The following is a 13882-nucleotide window of genomic DNA, read 5'->3' on the forward strand; positions in this document are numbered from 1 at the left end:
CACTTATGGTTTTTATCTTGTTTTGTTTTGTTTTGTAATACAGTTGCATAGGACATAACATGTACAACAGGGTCACATGGGAAAGATGCCAAGGTGGTCAGTAGGCTGAAAATGCCAACAAGGGTAGGTTCAGGCCACTGTCTTCACCGAGGTTTCCATGGGAGAGGGAAAGCAGGGCAGACAAACAGTTTAGGACTGCCAGTCTGAACCAATTCTGCAGGCTTTGGATTACTGTGGGGCTTCCTAGTTGCCTGATACCTGTCCCTTTAGGATGACTAAAACACAGAAATAGTGCTTCCTGAACCATATAGAAGAAGTATGGCTTTGAATCAAGTTCCTACATCAAAGACATGCTCCTGGCTGGACCCTTTGTTGTTGTCTTTAAGAATTGACTAGCCCCAGGAGAGGCAGTGTTTCCCTAGACAGACAAGTTTGTTTAAGATGTCAAAACATCATAATATTCAGAAAAAAAATCTAAATATTTACAATATAGCAATACAACCTTCATGTCCTATTAGTTATAGACAGTGTCTTATTATTTATGGCAACTCAGTTTCTTGAAGGTAAATCTACTCACATATACCAAAAAATATGTATCTGCATTTTTTTCAGCAATATAAATATTTTTAAAGTGGGTAAAAAGAGAACCAGCCTTTGATCTGACAATTCTGAGAAGATAAAAGGCACAAAAGCTCCCCCTAAAAGTTAATAGGTCATGTCAGGAACAGCTGGGAACAAATGTGAAAGGCAAAGGAGGAATGTCTTCTGACCTTTGGGAGTAATGATAGCATCTAACATAAAACATGCAGAGCCATTACTATTAAAAAATAAAATAATCCATGGGGGACACTAAGGATAGTACCTGGAATATACAAACTAAATATGAGCTGTTGGTAATTTTATTATTCAACCCATGTGCATTGAGCACCCTCTACCTGTCACACACTTTTTATCAGTGGTAAGGATATAGTAGCACAAATGTAAATACATAATATAATGTTCGGGAAATGTTATGTGCTGTGATAGAAAAAGTAGTTAGGGTAGTAAAGGAGAGAACACAATGGTAGGAGAAATGGTAGGTGAGACCAGAAATATGAACAAATGCGAAATGATGTTACATATCATGGACCATGATAAGGATTTTGGATATTACTCTATTCAATGGTAGATTGAGAGTCAGGAAAGAATATGATCAATCAGTGAGTGACCTAAGATGTCATTCTATGTAAGAAATATATTGTAAGGGGGAGAGAAAGAAAACAAGATTTGTTTGTTTGGATTGAATTACTAAGAAAAGAGGGAGCAGCAGGTGGACTAATAGTGGACATGGTTAGAGTGACTGAGTTCAGAATATATTTTGGAGGTGGACCTGGCAAGTTTTGTTGGTAGACCAAATGTGAAGTATAGTAGAATAAGAGGAACCAAGGATGATTATAAATAAATGAGTGCTGCTTTCATAGGATGAGATAAAACTGAGGGAGAAAGGAAGAGCGTTGTGAAAAGAAATCAAGAATTTTGTTTGGGGCATATTGATTTTGTGATGCTCAGTACATACCTAGGAGGCAGTGTAAGTAGGACCAAAAAATGATCCCCGTAGATGAGGGTTACATCAGATATCTGAGTTTAGAGTTCAGTGTAGAGCTAAGGGCCAGAGACATAAACTTGGGAGTCATGAAACCTTGGATGACATAGAAAGTCATGATTTCTGCCCCCACCCCCACCCCCAAGGAATGAGTATAGCTAAAGAGAAAGCAGGGATGAGGATCACTCCCTGGGACACTTCAACAGTTAGATGTTGGCTGTGAGAGGAGTGGCCAGTGAGGTGGTGTGCTTTCTGTGCTCATGGTTTAACTCTGAATGTGTGGATGCCACAAGCCAGGAAACACTTTCCAAAGAAGAAAGTGAACAAATGTATCAAATTGCTGCTAAGAGCATAGTAAGATAAGAACTGAGGACAGACAGTGAATTTGGCAAAGAAGAGGTTGTTGAGAACCTAACAAGAGCTGTTTAAGTGGAGTGTTGGAGATAAAAGCCAACTAGACTGAGTAGTGAAGGCCAGTGAATAAAGACAACTCTTTGGCAGAGTTCTGCTTTATAAAGGGAGGCAGAAAAATGAGCAAATAGCTTCAAAGGCATGTGACTTCAAGTGAGGCCTTTTCAGATATTAGAGAGATTATAGCAAATTGTTCACAAAAATGATCCCTCTAGATGAGAGTTAATGGTGCTGAGGAGAGGACAATTTCAGAAGCAAAGGGCACAACCAGCAAACACAGATGGCCTAATCACATTTGCCATCCTTCCCCCTAATGTTCTCCAGTATTTTTTCCCCTAGCTCACCCAGGGCTTTAAAAACCCTCCTGCCTTTTGTTCCAGTGGGGTTGAGTTCAATCTCTGCCCCATTGCAAAAGTTTTGAAGAAAGTTTCCTGAAACTTGTCTGATGCAATTTTTCTCAGAATCATCTCTTCTCTATGTTCCACTGAGAATACCAAGCACCACACAAAAATATTCAAAGCTTTTGTAATACAAATTGTTTTCTTTGTCTACCCTTATTCTGATGTTTTCTTCAGAAGTACTGAGAGGGTTCTGATGGAGAAAGGAATCCGGCTTCCTTCCATGAAGTAAGTAGCTTCAGTCTTCTCCGAGAAGGGCCAGCATTCCCAGAACATTAAAGCCAGCAGAATTTTCCCACTGTACTTTGTTTGGATTTTGATTTGTTTTTTTCCCCCAGTTCATTTTATGCTCTAAATTTCCTTCTTTGGGCTTTGTCTTGTGCCTTTTTCCCTTAGCCTCCAAGCTTTCTCTCTCCCAGAGCCAGACTTTCCTTCCAAGTCAGACCACCTGAAGGTCTTTCCCTTGTTTAGAGGAGGATAATCAGCTACATCCTCTCACATCAGTGGGTGGACTGCTTCAAACAGGAAAGGGCTTTGAAATGGCTTACAAGGCAGTCCAATTTAATTGTTAGAAAAGCTTGCCCAGAGGCCACTTTGGTCTATTCCAATCTGAAGTATTTCTCTTGAGTAAGCACAAGCTCGAGGTGAAAATCCTAGCTGATAATCCCTTTTTTTTGTTTTGTTTGTTTTTTGCTTTACAATACCAATGTGTAAACCAAGTAAAAATTAGAAATCATTCTTTCAATTTAAGATTTGTTAGTGTGACTCTGGCAAGCTCTAGTACTGAGCAGGAATCTTGAGCCAAGATAATAAAATTAACCTGTAACTTTCTTGTTTTTCCCAGGCCACATTCTCCACAGTTACCTGAGTGTTCTGTTTCTATTTAGGCTGCCTGAAATTATTCCATGCTCCCATCCAGAATTTCTGAACTTCCTTGAACAAATCATCAGAAAAAATAATATGAGTCAGATCTTCCTCCTCAGATTCAAGAAGTCTCGTGCTGGGATTGTGGATAGAATCAGATGCTTTTCTTCTCTCCTTGGGGGAATCCTGCAGCAACAGCCACAGCAACTTCTAGTGTCTCTGGTCTCATTGTCCCAATAAGGGAGAGAACAGCTCCACTACTGGCACTAACTGGGAAACCACTCAAAAGTTTTATGAATGATGGCATTGCGAAAGGATTGTTGCTAATAAATAGCATTGGCCAGATTGTAGAGATTGGGCCAGAAGGAGATAGAAAGAAGAAAATCAGTTCCTGGGGTGATTCTCAATTCAGATATGGCCATCGTGGTACACAAGTAGATTTTTAAAAAAATTTTTTTAAATAAATGAAAGCAGAATGTATTATAATTCTTATTACACATATCAGCACAATTTTTCATATCTCTAGTAGTATATAAAGTATGTTGACCCCAATTCATGTCTTCATACATGTACTTTGGATAATGATGTCTATCACATTCCACCATCCTTGCTAGTCCCCTGCCCCCTCCTTTTACCTCCCACCCCTCTGTGCTGTCTAGAATTCATCTATTCCTCCCATGCACTCCCTCCTTACCCCACTATGAATCAGCCTCCTTATATGAGAGAAAACATTCGGCATTTGTTTCTTTTTTGGGGGTGGGGGATTCGCTAACTTCACTTAGCATTATCTTCTCCAACGCCAAAAAATAGGAAATGCTTCCCAAATTTGCATGTCATCCTTGTGCAGGGGCCATGCTAATCTTCTCTGTATCCTTCCAATTTTAGTATATGTGCTGCCAAAGCAAGCACCACAAGTAGATTTGAGAAAATTTTAGTCAGAAAAATCACTAGATATAATTGGTGATTGGATATAAAATGAGAGAAGGTCAGGGAGTTGGAGATCTCAAGAATGATACCCAGCTTTCTTGGCGGAGCAACAAGGTAGAAAATAATAGCTGACATTCATCGATCCTTTCTATTTGTCTAGCTCTGGTCGCAGCCTTCTACAGTCTCAGTAATGCAACAAAATTTTGAGGTAGGTAAAACTGCTATTATTCACATTAACCAAGTTCAGAAACAGAAAGATAAATAATGATTTGCTCCAAATCACACAGGAAGTAACCAAGCATTGGAGCCAGGATCTTGATCCAGCCACATGGCTTTAGAGCTCAGGCTCCTAACCCCTGATTCTCACTGAGGAGAATGTTTTTAAGAGTAGGATGTTTCATTGAGCCCTGAATAAGCTGTTGAGATTTTAGTGCTTTGGAGACATCCCAGCAGAGATGGTAACATGCAAGTCTTTGATATAAATAGGACCCACACTCAAGAAGACTAGTTGGAAGGTAGAGATTTCAGTTATTAGCACACAGACAGTAACTGAAACCCAGAGGTAGATGAGATGAATTGCCCAAAGGGAGCATAGTGGCAGAAAGCAAAGCCCCAGGACTGAGCCCTAAGGAATATCCATATATAAGGACTACGTATAAGATGAGGAGTTGATAATATAAGAAGTAGGAAGAGAATCAGAAGAGAGTAGTGTCATGAAAAGCAAGAAGAAAGTGCTCAACAGTGACCAATGCTACTGGGGGAATGGTGAGAATTTGAGCATCCACTGTTTTCAATATGGGAAAACTGAACCTGTGCAAATCTGGTAAGAATGTAACCAAGAGCTTAGTTTATTAAACTTATCACTTACTTACATACTGATGAATTATTCTGATTCTGTTTCTTACACAAATTTTTTAACTTCTTTGAACCTAAGTTATCAAATTTATAACAGGAAAATAACAATTCTTAACACTTAATAAGAGGCACTCAGACAAATAGAGGGTTTTTTTGTTTGTTTTTCTGTTTTGGGTTTTTTTTTTTTTTTTTTTTTTTGCTTTGTTTTGGTTTGGTTTTTGAGGCACTGGGGATCAAACCTAGACATGCAAGTACAGTGCTCTTCCACTTGGCTACATCCCCAGACTTAAAGATATATTTTTAACATTATATTTTAAGTCCAATCCTAAGGAACTAAGACAGTAAATAGTTTAGAAATAACCTTTAAGTACTCTGGAGAAGATGAATCTGGGATATTGTATGACTTTTACCTACTCAGCAAACATTTACTATGAACCTATGCCAAGTATTCTTCTTCTAGGTCTTGGAGATATAACTGGGAACAAAGCAAACAAAACTTCACTCTTTTGGTGATCACGTTCCTGAATGATATATGATTTATTTCCAGGTGATTTTTTTTTTTGTTATGCAAACTTGAGTGCAGGTCATACTTGTTGACAACTGGTACTACTACTTTTTTTTAAAGTACAGAGACGCTCTCTTTTCTAATGTAATTCAAAGGCTCGCATGTTGCCTAATTTTTCAACAGTATAATAACTGTAATTGGTATCAAGGCCAATTTAGAATTACATTAGCAGCACTGATTTTACAGTCCCTGGATGGATATAATCAACAAAGGGAAAATGTTTACTAAACATTAGTTAGTCTGGAGACTTAAGACGATTCTTTACCATTCATATAAAGACTGACTTACAATTGAAAGAAATGCCTCTCTCTTTCCTCCAATCCTACAACAGTGCAATTAAAACAAGACATTTGTCTTCTAATGTGTCTTCCCTATCACTACTAATGCACTGGGTCATTAGCTCCAACAATGTGAATAGGTTCTCGCTCCCTCATTCAATTTAATTAGTGTACCAGATAACATATAAGAGTACACTTTGCATTGCAGCTAATAGTAGATAATGGCTCTTAAAAAGAGAGAGAAATTGCCTTACTCTGTGATGGCTACACTGGAATATACCATATACATACACAAACATATATAGAGATACATATACTTGGTGTGACTGAAAGATATCAAGAAACAGCTCATGAAGAGCAAAGGTCAACCTCTGTCTTCCTAGGAATTAAGGATAAGTCAATTGGGATAAGTTACTGCCACGCACATAGAGCAAAAATGTCAAAAAGAGTCTGGTCTATTTTTTCTTTTCTCAATCACACTAAGCAGACAGAGCAAGACATTAGTCAACTTAGTGATCATTTCATAGTTTTGACAGTGCTCAAATACAAATACTTAAGTAATATATCATAACATTTTATTGTAATGTAGGCTGATAACTCTGTCAATTTACTTTCAAATATGAAACTGAATCAATATTGAAGTCATATCCTTACAAGAAAAGTGAAGGTATGTTTCTCACAGTGATGGGGCTAGTCAAATACATAAGAATTTAAGCTAACTTCTGTTGAATCTACTAACTCTTTAAATCTATCTTCAATCTACATCTAAAGGCAGCTATTAAAGGAAATCACCAGGATATACTAGCAACTGAAATCTTTCACATTCAGTAAAACTCAACTAAGTACCAGCCATGTGTCAGTACAGTGCTCGGTCTTGACACAGACCCCAGGTCTTAACTTGCTAAAACTGGACAATTGTTTGGCTATTTACAAAAACACGCTTTGCATTTAGCACATAGCCTCATATTTGAATAATTTCTTAATGCCATGTGATTACCATGCCAACAGTTAATAGATCCAATCAGAAATATAGAAAATCCACTTATAATGGCAGAAAGACATCTGGGCTGGAAATGCATGAATGAATCTAGGTATTGTGAGAATCAAAAACTTACATTAATGTCTGGGATTAAAATAACATGAAATTAATGTTGCTATTAAATTAATGTTTTAAGCATTTGGGGGAGAGGTTGACTCTGAATGTGCTCCTCTCTGCCATCCTAGAACAAGATTTTAGGAAGCTTATTTAATTTGGATGAAGGTATTGACTATGGAAAGCAGGATGCCTAGGGCAGAAGAGGTTGCTCTGTACTAAGGAAAAGAGATGCTGTGGGTTCAGAAGCAAATAGTTACCTCTAAATACTTTAAAATACCAGGGGTTTTCAGAATTTGGGGCTCCATCTCTAAGTCAACAACGCAACAAGGCTGTTTATTTTGGAAAAGAAAACTTTAAAGAAATAGATTGGTGCTGACAAGGATTGATTTTTATTTCCACCAAAAAATTCAGTGGAGAGAGTACTTTCACATTCAATGAATCTCTACTAAGTACCAGCCTATTGAATCAGAAGTGGAGCCAAATTCCATTCAGCCAGTTATGTGAGGAGCCATGTGCAGAAAGCTGAGTTAACTGGGACATACTTCCAATTTATCCCAAAGCTGTTTGGGCCACCTCATAGCTTGGTACTATGGCCAGTTATCTGTCTAATATGCCCACAGTCCAATTCTGCCTACAGGAAATAAAAATGAATTGGTCAGGCAGACACAAGTATCTGATCTGCATGATAGCTAAATTTCTCCTCTTAAATTAATAATGATACTCTGGCTTTTAGATAGATCTTTTGAGTTTCTCAGCTTGAAGTTGCATCATTCTCCTATCCATCTACCCTAGGACCCTGGTAAGTCAAAATTTCTGATACTGCAAAGTCAATGGGATAAACTCTAGCCTACAATAATTTTACCAATAAAATTCAACCTGTGTGGACCTGCTTGAACATCATGATCCCTACCACTCTGGCCATAGCTAATTGCAAAAATGGATTTATGCCCAAGCCATAGCACTGTACAGAAGGCCCAAGCACATGAAGGGGATGATAATATGTGGAGTCAGAGTTTTCCTCAGGGAAATTCAACATAACAAGTTCAAAATGAATTGACAGAAAACAAGGTATATGAACATGAAGAGATAGAATGCAGTAGACAAGGACCAGGAGGCAATAGAGACACAACTGCAACAGGGGTCACCAGTAAGCAGAATCCACAAGGTTCAGAGGAGTTGAGGGATACCACTCATCAGCAAATGGCAGATGGAAAGGAGCAGAGGCGCCATGACATTGGAAAGGCTGACTTCGGGCCTTTGTGGTGCCTACACAACCACTATCTTCAGCTGTGGAAACAATTGCCTCCTTGACTTCTGCACTTATCCTTCCCAGAAACCCTGACTCAGTGAAATAGCTGAAAATATTTTGTTTCTTGCAACATGAATGAGTCTAACATATTTTTAGAAACATTGAAATACCGAATTCCTCATTTGAACAACTCTTTGATATTCACAAGGCAGTTTTTTAAAAATTGATAAAACAGTTTCATATATTCTTGTGCAATGGTTTTATCATAATAAACACTTGTTTTCAATAAAATCTTATTTAATATGTTTTCAACTAAACCAGCAAACATATATTTTACAAATGTATGAACTAATAAATCAAAAAGTTCAGAAGTAGTATCTCTCATAAATAGAAAATTATTACTTGTCACATATATATGTTCTGAAAGCAAAGCAAAATAATCCAATTGTTTCATTTTTTAATCCATGAGATAGATGACACATGATATATTTTGTCACTGTTGATTTAGTATATATTTTTTCCTGAGGTTCAGTAATTTGAGCCATGTATAATCATTAAGCTCAATTTATTCCCATCTTTACATAAAAGTCTTCTGTGCTCATTTCTGTCACCAACTGAATCCCTTATCTCTAGCTGAATAATTCATTGCTCCTGAAATATTAAATAAAAATCTAGTCTGTGCTTAGTCCTGTACTAACCACTCATCTCAGCTCAAAATTGTAGAAAGAGAAGTACAATGGGAATAAAACTCTCCACAATGGGAATAAAACTTGAAAAAGAAAAAAGTTTACCCATATACCTAAGGAGACAGGACAAATGGATACTAATTTCAGAGACTGAAGATATTACACTAGATTGTAGCAAAGACTATACATGAAAGAATTTTTCAAACCAAAAGAAGTTTTTCAAACCAGAACATTGCTGGTTATAGTGAAATACAAAATTAACATAGGAAGGAAGTCACTGTGGACTCTCGTTTGACTGGGAAAACTTCTTGGTGCCTGTGAGTGTTGGGTCAGGTTGTGCTTGACAGGTGTAATTAGAACAGCAGAGCAAAAGGGAAACGCCCAAGGCGATGGGGCACAGAGCAAAGAAAAGCTTTATATATGTGCAGTAACCAGAAAGGTGGCAAAAGGGAAGCACAACAAGCTTGGCAGTGGTTTTGGTTTGTTTGTTTGTTTTTGTTTTTGTTTTTGTTTTTCCAAGAGATCTGGAACACAAGTCTTAGCTGCTTGAGCCCATAAGCAAGTGGACTTTTGTTGGGGATGAGGAGTATTGAGGGTTGAACTCGGGGACACTCAACCACAGAGCCACATCTCAAGCCCTATTTTGTATTTTTATTTAGAGACATAGTGTCACTGAATTGCTTAGCACCCCGCTTTTTGCTGAGGTTGGCTTTGAGCTTGCATTCTTCCTGTCTCAGCCACTGTATGCGGGAGCATGGTGGACTTTAAGCAGGAAATTGTCCTAATAAAAATGGTGTCAGAAAGAGAAATACTACCAACAGCAGGACCTGCTGGGAGTTAGCCCAAATAACTAACACAACAAGTTAACAGAGTCAACTTTGAATCATGGCAAAGGACAAATTAAATAGACATAATAAATGATTGTGAATTAATGGATTAAGGGGTAGACTTAAAAAATTGAAACTAAAGATTGACCTACTTGTTAAGCATCAGAGTTTGAAAAATAAAGGTAGGGAGTATGGGAAATGATGTATTTGGGAGGGAAATGCAATGTTGAAATCATCGGAGAGTTACCTGGTTGGAACTGGACATGAGAGAGGAAAACAGTATGTTCTTTGTCCTGTCTACCCAGTAGGTGATGACCACATGAATTCACAGCAATGCTGATGTGCTCACTCCTATCTAACACTGGCTATGTATCGAGTAATTGTGCTGCTTGATAATCCAGTGGGACACAGACTGCATCCATGGGATCAGTCAGTACAGCAGCACACAGCACAGTTCTAGAAAGCAGAAAATGTCTGTGCCAAAATCATGCCACAGCATGATGATGCAACAAGTCCACGGCCATTTTATAGATAAGGCTCAAATAACATTACTTTGTAGAGATAGTAAGACCTGCTGCCAAAACAACATTTACTGAACAATTATGATTAGGATTTCCAATGCTTTGGGCAGTTAGTTCCTTTGAATGAAATCTTAATGCATCATGGTCTCCCCAGATTCTCCTGTCTACTCTGGAGATGTCTACTTTATGCCCTAACTTTTCCTTCCTCTTTGAAACAAGGACCACTGTATTCACATGTGTGTTTGGTCTTAGCCTCTGGATCTAGCACTATCTTAAAAGCAGATAGAATTTAAAAGACACTAGGTGAATAATTTAGTCATTCAGTACTCTATCACAGCTATATTACCATACTGTGTAGACTTCATGTGCTGATAAACATGAGAGGACCCTTGCATTCTGGGTTGGAACCCAGCCTCCAAACCAGGTCATTGGGGCTAGAGATTTTTTTCCTATTTCCTGTTGAAATTCTTTAGAACTATAAGTCCTGTCCTAACCACAAATTCTTATATTTGAGTCCCCAGGTACTTTTATGCTATTTATGATAAACTTGTGCTGATGAATTCCAAATATGTTCTCCATTCAGACACATGAAAGGTAGTTACCTTTGTAAAGGATTGTCCTCTTCTCACTTTCAACTTTGTCATCTGAGTTGAACTTTGTTCAATCTGGCATTAAAACTCCTTGAATTAGCCTGGGTGCAGTGTTGCATGCCTGTAATCCCAGTGACTCAGGAGGCTAAGATAGGAGGATCACAAGTTTGAGACCAACCTCAGAAATTTAGTGAAGCAATTTAGCAAGACCCTGTCTCAAAATGAATGAATAAATAAGGCTGAGAATGTATCTCTGTGGTTAAGCACCTCTGGGTTCAATCCCTGTTTTTTTCTTTTTTTTTTTTTTAACTTCCTTGAATTATAAAACAGGATGAATCTTGTTTCATGAAAGCTAAAAACATTCATATTAGCAACTGTATTTCAGAAGAACTGAAAGTATAAACATGAGCCCTCAAACATCTGAAGAACTGGTTTTGTTTTTCAGAATCCATTGTATTGCACCCTTGTTTTAGTCAGATTTTTCCACTGCTATGACTAAAATACCTGAGAAGAACTATTTTTAGGAGGATAAGTTTATTTGGGGGCTCACGATTTCAGAGGTCTCAGTCCATAGAAGGCTGGCTCCATTCCTTGGGGCTCAAGGTGAGGCAGAACATCATGATGGAAGAGTGTGGTGGAAAAAAAGTGGCTCATGTGATGATCAGGAAGCAGAGAGAGACTTATAGTGGTCGATACAAAATATGTACCCCCAAAGGCACACCCCCAGGGACACATGTCTGTCAGCCATACCCTACCTGCCTTCAGTTACCTCTCAGTTAATCTCATGAGGGGATTAATTCACTGATTGGGTTAAGACTCTGATAACCCAATCATTTCTTCTCTAAACTTTTATTGTCTCACACCTGAGTTTTGGGGGGACACCTCACATCTAAACCACCTTACACCTAACACACCTTAAAAGATTTAGGTTTAAAGGCTGGGGATGCAACTCAGTGGTAGAACACTTGTTTATAATGCCCCGAGTCATGGGTTTAATCCCTAGCATCATAGAATAATAAGAAAAAAGAAGATTTAAGCTTAATCCTAAGAAATCTTCATTTGATTAACCAAATCAAATAAATGATTTTACTATGAAAAAGATCATCTTATAAAGTCTATTTATGGGTAGTTTGGTGTTTAGATATTATGACCACTTTCCTTAGAGGAAGATGTTTTTCATCAGTAAAAACAATATTTGGCAAAGAAAACCTACTAATCAAAAGGTGACACATCTGAATCAATGTTTTGTTTCAATTTCTATATCAAAATCAGAGTCAAAAAAGCCCTATGTGTATGAGTGGCCTGCATTCAAATAGTGCTGACTCGGGGTTTGAGGAAGTTTGATCTTTAGACTAGTTTCAGTTGGGGTTTTTCATTTGCTTGCTTGCCTGCTTGTCTGGTGGAAGTTTTAATATTGCCCTGTGGCTCTGGCTTCCCCTTGCTGTGCCAAGGAGCCTAGGAAGAAAATCAGGGACAGCAGCCTTGCTGGCCCTGCTTAGGGAAGAATCCCACCTGCCTGTAGACCTTTTCAACTCACAGTCTGCATTGGTTGGGGGACTGAGGAGCATCCTCTACATTTCTTATCCAGGGCCCAACTGGCAGATCAGACTGTGCTCCTCCTTGAGTGTCACCATGCCCCCATCTCCCCAGCTGAACTGTGCTGAAGAGCCAGGAGGAACAGCTTTTCACAGAGGCCCCAGATGAGCACCACAAACCAGTGAAGGGAGAAGATGAGGAGGTGGAGCTCTATGCCAGCCCCCTTTTCTCATGGCAACTCAAGGAGGGTTCAAGGTTAAGACCTGGTCCTTGGAAGAATGCCCCCTGTGAATGCTTCCTTCTTTACCGACTCCTTCATCTCCTCATCCTTCCCACTTCAGTTACTCTCAGACTATTACAAGCAACTCTCCTGGCCTGGCTGGGATTCTACCTCTTTCTTTCAGAAAATCCCACCTACCTCCATCTGAGTAATGCCAGCACCTATGCCTAATTGTTTCTTGTAAATTCTAACAGTTTACACCTCAGCTGAAAGTTCACATCAGTTTTATTTGCCTTAAGCCCCACAGAGAGTAGATGAGCTTTGGTTCTCTAAATGTGTAACGGGAACAGTACATAGTCTGATCTGGGTTGATTCTCCATTAGTAAATGAGTGACTAAATACACAAATCAACAATGCCCAGACCATTTATAACAAGAAAACTCTGACTTAGTGTAGTAGTCAGCTCAGGAAAACAACCCATTATCGACAGCAACCAGCGAGGAAGGCCAGGTTGCTGTAAGCCAGACTTATAGGAAGATAGACCATACTTTCCAACAAGTAATTCAGGAAGCCAAATAATATCCCTGGTAATAATTGACCCCAAACAGCAAGAATTTGATTAAAAACTGACAACCGCCCTAATTTGTATCCCCACTTCCAACGTAGTCCTATGGAGAGAAAAACCAAACATTCACTACTAACCAGTCACAGAATTCCTTGCTTCTAGTTAGTCTAGAGCTTCTTCCCAGGTCAGCAGCCCCCAGCAAGGCATGCCTGAAGGCCACCCCTTCCCACTGTCAAACCTTCTCACTCCTCTCTCTGCCCTTGAGTCTTTGCCAAAGCACAAGTGATAGTGGCTGACGGGTCTGCAATAGCAACCTTTTTGCTTGTTCTTATTTGGTTGGTCTTGATTATTTCCAATGACAGTGTTGGTGCTATGTTTTTCCCTAAGTGCAAGTATATCTCATCCTAGTAGTCATTAATTAATTATTAGCTAATTAAGTAATTATTCTAGGGAGATTCCGTCTACATGAAGAAAGCATGTTCCTCATATTCAGAATATTTTGAAATGACTTCTTGAAAACCTTGAGAAATAGCTGGCATCATTTTGCTAAAGGAACATTTGACTCCCACTTGTTCCTGCTTTTATTACCAAGAGCCCACATATTAGCTGAGAATGGCTCTCTCTGAGTCAACCAGGATAAATGGCACAATCTTTCAACAGATTATGTATGGTCTTAATTGGGTGGGGAGAGGAGTTTCAATCCATCATACTG

Source organism: Spermophilus citellus (genome assembly GCF_964194105.1).
Source record: "Spermophilus citellus genome assembly, chromosome: 1".
NCBI lineage: Eukaryota > Metazoa > Chordata > Mammalia > Rodentia > Sciuridae > Spermophilus > Spermophilus citellus.